The sequence below is a fragment of the Austrofundulus limnaeus genome, unplaced genomic scaffold (genome assembly GCF_001266775.1).
Source record: "Austrofundulus limnaeus strain Quisiro unplaced genomic scaffold, Austrofundulus_limnaeus-1.0 Scaffold311, whole genome shotgun sequence".
Classification (NCBI taxonomy): domain Eukaryota; kingdom Metazoa; phylum Chordata; class Actinopteri; order Cyprinodontiformes; family Rivulidae; genus Austrofundulus; species Austrofundulus limnaeus.
In genome coordinates this window covers 60,275-66,394 of record NW_013952713.1, presented here as the reverse complement: position 1 = coordinate 66,394, position 6,120 = coordinate 60,275, and the positions used below count along the sequence as shown (strand labels likewise).

Below are 6,120 nucleotides of genomic sequence, written 5' to 3'. Positions count from 1 at the left end.
CCCCCACCCTCAGAAGGCTTTGTTCTCTGACCTCTAATCTTCTGAAATGTGAAAGTGGGTCTCTTTCAGGCGGATAAAGTGTATTGAGAAGCCAAAGCTGATCAGCTCTCAACAGCAAGTGACAAAGCCACCCATTACACTGTAAGTGGGGAAGGGAGAAAAGAAACTGAATTGTGCCAAGGTTTTTATATGTCTTCTCCTTTTTTTTTCTTTTTTTTTTTTTGTGGCAAAATAGATACAGCTATAGAGTGTTTGCTGCTGGCAAATTAAACTAGTTAAAATCAAGTTGGCACTTTAAAAGATTAAAAATTTTAAAATTGACAACATCCAGTAGCCAACATTAATRGCTTATTTTTCGTATTTTTTTTAGTCTCAGGTAGGGGTTATGTTAGCATCAAAATAAAAGTTTTGCAGCCATGGGTTTTTCATGCTATGGATCTTTTTGTAGCCGTAGGATTTGTCTCAGAACAAGACAACACCAAAGCCATTCATTGAGCAGGAGCCATTTCCCCCATCATCAAACAGCTCTGTTCTTAGAAACATACCTCAAATTAATGTTGTTTCAGTTATTTTGGTTTTAACTTCAAAACTCCCAAACCCAATACTTTCATCATGATTGTAGTAGAAAATTTATTGAATGAAGCTACTGTATATTTTTATATCAACAACCTGACCGTTTAGTGTACTCCCCCCCACACACACATCCTGATATTATGCAGCGCCACATTCAAGAAAAAAAGTGCATACAATTGTCCCTTAACATAATTTCTAACAAAACTGTAACTGTATAGATCACAACAGTACTGTAAAAACTTAATGTCGTACTATGAAGCAGCACAATAAAAATGTCTGATTTTCAACAGCTCTTAATGGCAGAATCTATATTGCAGTGATTACTGAGAGCACCAAGGCATTTTGTGCACAGGATGGCTTTTTGTGCTGCATGATAGAAATGGCTCACAGCTCTAAAGTGTCTAATGAACCATGGTTGGAAAGCACACAGTGCACTAGAGAGGCTGCTGTGCAGTAAAACAGATTATAGTGTGAAACAAAAATGATAAAACTGCGTTAAAAAGCCTGAGAATCTCATTGGAGGTCCCAATATCCTTTCTGCTTGGAAAATACACAGCCTCTAGCCTTCAAAACTTAGACCTACATGCTTTTTTATCTTTAATCCTTTCTTTTTTTTTCTTTTAAGGACACTCTCGTCATCTCTTGCACAGCAACAGTGATGAAAACGAAAAGTGATTGGATGCTTATTCATACAAAGAAGCTGCCTGCAATGCCAAATGAATATTTTAAGGTAGTGCACTACAGGCTTTCACAATACTCCTCCCCCCATCCAAGAACTCTGACTAAATGTTTGTTTGATTTCCTGTAGCTGAAGCAATGGACCCCATGTGTTACAGGGACTTTCCACGCTCTCCCTTCTTTAAGAGAGCAGGCAAGCACTGTTTCTCCCTCACTTGTTCCCTTCTCCCCTACCCAAGAACCAACCAACACCCCTTGACTTCAACCCCCCCATGAGGTCACTGCAACCATCACTAAAATCTACACACCTCATGCACCAGTCAGCTTTCTCGTAACTCTGAACTCCCCCCTTAAAAAGGCACAGTGGTTCTTGTGTGTGCTCTCGCACATTAGCAGGCTTTGCTCAACACCTGGTTCCAATAACTAGTGGACAAGCTGAACCTCACATCTGCTTTGTTTTGTTTGTAACGTGGAAAAAAGACCCACCTGTTTCACTTAGATTACATCAGATTTCTGATGAACATTAAAGAAAAACACCAGAAAAACATGTCCATTCAAAAGAAAACGATGGAGGGACGTGGTGTGATTTCCCAAATGAGTTTTGCATTTTTCAAATTCATATGTGAAGTAACAACATAGATCAAAAGGCAAGTGTTTAATCATTTTGCCTCAGAAAAAAAGTACCTTCAGCAAATGTGTAAAAAAGGAACTTTGTTTCTGCAAAAATATGACGAAAAAAGATCAGAAATTTGATTAAAAAGATCAAAATAGATTTTTGTTTATTGTGACTCTACGTTGTCATACCCTTTTACTATGACTTGTTTCTAAACTGTTTATTGGAAGAAACATTTTGAACAAAAAAGACAAACCACACTGTACCTCTTTGCTGCTGTCTGTACACACTGCCAACATTAGTGCTGGGGTTCTCAGGTGCAGAGTTCTGGGAATTTCTGCTACGAGAAATAGGTTGCAAAAAAGGAGGTTGGCTTCTTCCAAATGGAGGAAACTGCTCATACTGCGGGCTTCTGACTTGTGGTAAACCAGCAGCTCCTGGTCTGTCCACTGGAACAGGAAGGGCCTGGTTGACATCAGGGACAGGATTGACARGAGCAGATTCTGCATTGTAGAGACTGTGGGTGTATCTGTGGTCCAGACCATCTGTAAATGGTGGCTGGGCAGCTTGTTGCGGAGCCACAGGATTAGGCCCAAAGCTATAGGACTGGTAGTAATAGTAGCCATTTTCATTAAAGTCAGATGGGGAGCCTGGGAGCACAGGACCCAAACCTCCTCCATACCCACCAGCAGGGTACCCTTGTCCAGTCCCATACCCTCCACCGCCAAACCCTGCCCCTGGAACAGGCTGAAAGGGTGGCTCGTAGCTTTGAACTGGTCCATCTGGAAAACTAGGGTCAAAAGATTGAAATGGAGGCTGTTGGGGAAATGGGTACTGTGGGTACACTGGTACATTATATGAAGATGAGGARAAGGATGAAGATGAAGGTGGATGAAGTTGACCGCTTGAAGGAACCTGGAACCGGCTACTTCCTGTACTGCCTGTGGTTTGTCTCCAGTTATCAGGAACTTGCCCAAAKCCAAAAGGATGTCTTGCCTGCCCACGAACAGTTTCGGAGGATCCCCTTGRTGGAGCCTGTCTACGAACATTGCCTCCACCACGTCTGCGTGGAGAGCTTGGACGAGTATCTGCCAAAACTACCCTAGGACCTCTGTCTTGAGCTCCGGCTCCAGCAGGGACAAATTCAGCTCCACTGTTCAGCAGGCTAAACACCTGGCCATTATTCTCCCACTGTATCACCTGTCTCCAAGGGGCTGCAGAATTGTCTTGCTCCTGACCTGGATTCTGGCTGTCCCCATGTGTTTGTGTGGCAACCTGAGCATCCACTGAGCCCACCAGAATGAATACCACACATGACACAACAACAGACAACATACTGGCTCCAAAAATGCAGTAGCTCATCTCAAAATAATAATAAAAAAATAATGAGAATTAAAAAAACTTCCAGTCGGCCCGCAGTTTAAGCTCAAACCACTTGTATCTATGTCAAYAAAACATGTGTATCCTTGTCCCGTGGGTACAGTTTTAGTGTGCCTGTTGAGACAGATGCAGGGTTGCAAAGAAGGCCAGCGGTTGAGTGCATCTGCAGCTCTTTGTTGTCAGCAATAGAGAAGCTTGAATCTTCATTCAGGAGCAATCACACCCAGGAGAGTAAAAGTTGGCTTCAGAAGACCCACTGGTGGTGTAACTGTCTGATAGTGCTATGAAAAAATGTCCTGACTTCTTGCAGGTTTACTGGCTCTCCTGTCAGCATCGCTCTCTGCCCATTAGAAAGAAGTGCCTGTGCACTGCACAACTGCAAGCTTCTATTTGCCTGATTGCTTACAATAGGCCATGGAAAAAAAGCCTCAAACTTTTTTTTTTCTTTTTAAAAACGAGAGGTCCCACATGGCCCTAGTGCTAGTGATGTTTCCTGGCCTGCAGCAGCCAAGGTTCCAAGAGGTTTCCAGAGTCAACATTACGATCTGCAAAAGCATTCGGATGTACTGTACAACATATTTTCCTTTCATTTTTTTTTCCAACTTGTGAAACATCAGTACAAAGAGATTGTGATCTTTATGCAAGTGCTTTAAAGACTTCTTTTGTTTTCATTCTGCCTTTAAAACATTTGTAATAAAAACAACCTTTGGAAGATTTTAAACACCCTAAATGATAACAGGAGCATCTTGTCAGAATAAAGCATGATACAATCCTCACCAAAAGTAAAACTATCCATCGTACAACTCARAACACACTCTGCCTTGTAATGAGCAGAATGTTCTAATAAGAGTAAAACAATGACACTRTTCAAATACAATCTTGTTTTATGAGATATGATAAAAATTGTTTAGTGAACCCCGCACAAAAACTTTTAAATCCAAAGTAGTGCAGCTAAAAGCTCCTTTTCATCAAGCACAGATGCATGTGTACCAACACATACCCCACTCCATCCCAATCTTTTTTTCATTCCCTCAGCTACTTGTTACAACACCTGCATGAACAAAAGGAACATCTCCTACATGTAAAGCTGACCAAACATCACATTATTTCTTTTATTATTTGTTTATTTTTGTAAATACTTCATGCATGTGGGATTTTAAACTTCTCATTTCATGTTCGTCTTGACAGAATGCTCACAGATAGGGTCAGAATACCTCCTGTTATCAAAGTCAGCAGTTTGTGTTTTCTTTGGCATGGCTAGTCAGGGCAGTGACCAYTGTGCACCACAAACTGAAGAAAGGACAACATTCTTGTTCTTAAAAAAGCCTCAATTTGTCTATTCGTTAAACAAAAATCAGGAGTCACAACCTGGTGTGTTTTTCAAGCTTTTTGCATATCTATAATGTCACTGCTTGAATTAACTGCAAAGCACATTGGTTCTGCACACAGTGTGCTACAGCATAAGCCTTTCGTTTATTCAACTGTACATAGCTTTTCATAGAAATCCATGCTGCTTATTTCACCAGTAGAATTCTTTCTTACAATCTCTATCAAAGAAACAGAAACATACACAGTGTTTTATTTATTTGTACTTATTTATCATTTGCATGAATCAAAWGAAATGTTTTAACGTAATCATCAAACAAACACTGTCCCAGTTTGTTTCCTTTAAAGTTAAAAGGTGGATATTATGTRTTTAATTCTATACTACAATCAAAAAACTATGTTATCTTCAGTTGTCATGAAAAATCTGTATGTATCAAAAATAAATTTGGGTTAGCATCTAAACTCCGTGTCTCTTTAAGAAACTCCTGCAGTTTTCGACACTCCCACTTCAGCACATCTTTTCAACAATGCTTTGGGGGAGGGGTGCTGTGTGGGGAGGGAGCTGGGCCAGGGACTGAGCTACAGGGAGGAGCTTTGTGTAAATAGGCAGTGATTTGTACCAGCAAGCRTTTAGGCAGCCCCACATGGCTACCACAGGAGATTCAAAGATTTCTCAAGCAAGCATGAATGAGTCAAAACAACACTATGGGTAGGTTTTTTTAATGAAGAAAATATGTTATAATGTGTTATAAAGCTCCAAAAAATAAATTTTGCATAATACCCCCCCACCCCATTAAAAAGAAAGTGTCTAGATGTCCGACATAAACCTTGTTTTTGTATCTTTACTGTGCATTACAAGTCCACACAATTTCTGTCAGCTATATATATTATGTTTTTTGCTCTTAGCTACAGATTGATCCCAGGGGATGTTTTTTTTTWWTTTTTTTTTGGTTTGAGACAGAAAATGCAGCTCTAAGGAGGCAGACCACTAGAGAACATCAGCTCTTTGAAAGTCTGTCACAGAAACGTTCTCCAGAGATTAGTCCAAGATGTGAAGTCAAAGCTGGTTGTTTTTGTGTGACGCCTGTTATCAAAGTCCGCTGTGTGTGTCTGGAGTCTGCTGAAAAACACCATGTACCCTGTGAAATAATGTGAAAGAACGCATTGATCTGAATGACGATGCAGCACAGGAGGAAATCCAAGAGAGCTGACATCCTGCGGAGAACAACCTTTAGCTTCACAGAGTTAAAGGGCTCCTCTTATGTTTGAAAAACATCATGCTTTGAGCTTATACATGTTACAGCAAATATATAGGTAGTTTTTTTTTTAATATTTGTTTTTACTGTGACAGCTACAGCGGGTAAAATAAGTATTGAACACGTCAACATTTTTCTCAGTAAATATATTACTAGAGGTGGTAATGACATGAAATTTTCACCAGATGTTGGTAACAACCCAAGTGATCCATATATACAAAGAAATCAAAATGGGACATAAATGTCCAGAAATGAAGTTATTTGTAATAATGTGGAATGGCACAGGGAAAAAGT

The 6,120-nt window shown here is 40.1% G+C and overlaps 1 pseudogene; it reads right to left on the bottom strand.

Moving 5' to 3' along the window:
* Nucleotides 1–2,128: 2,128 nt before the first annotated feature.
* Nucleotides 2,129–3,642, bottom strand: LOC106527159 (lysyl oxidase homolog 1 pseudogene; annotated as a pseudogene).
* Nucleotides 3,643–6,120: the final 2,478 nt, after the last annotated feature.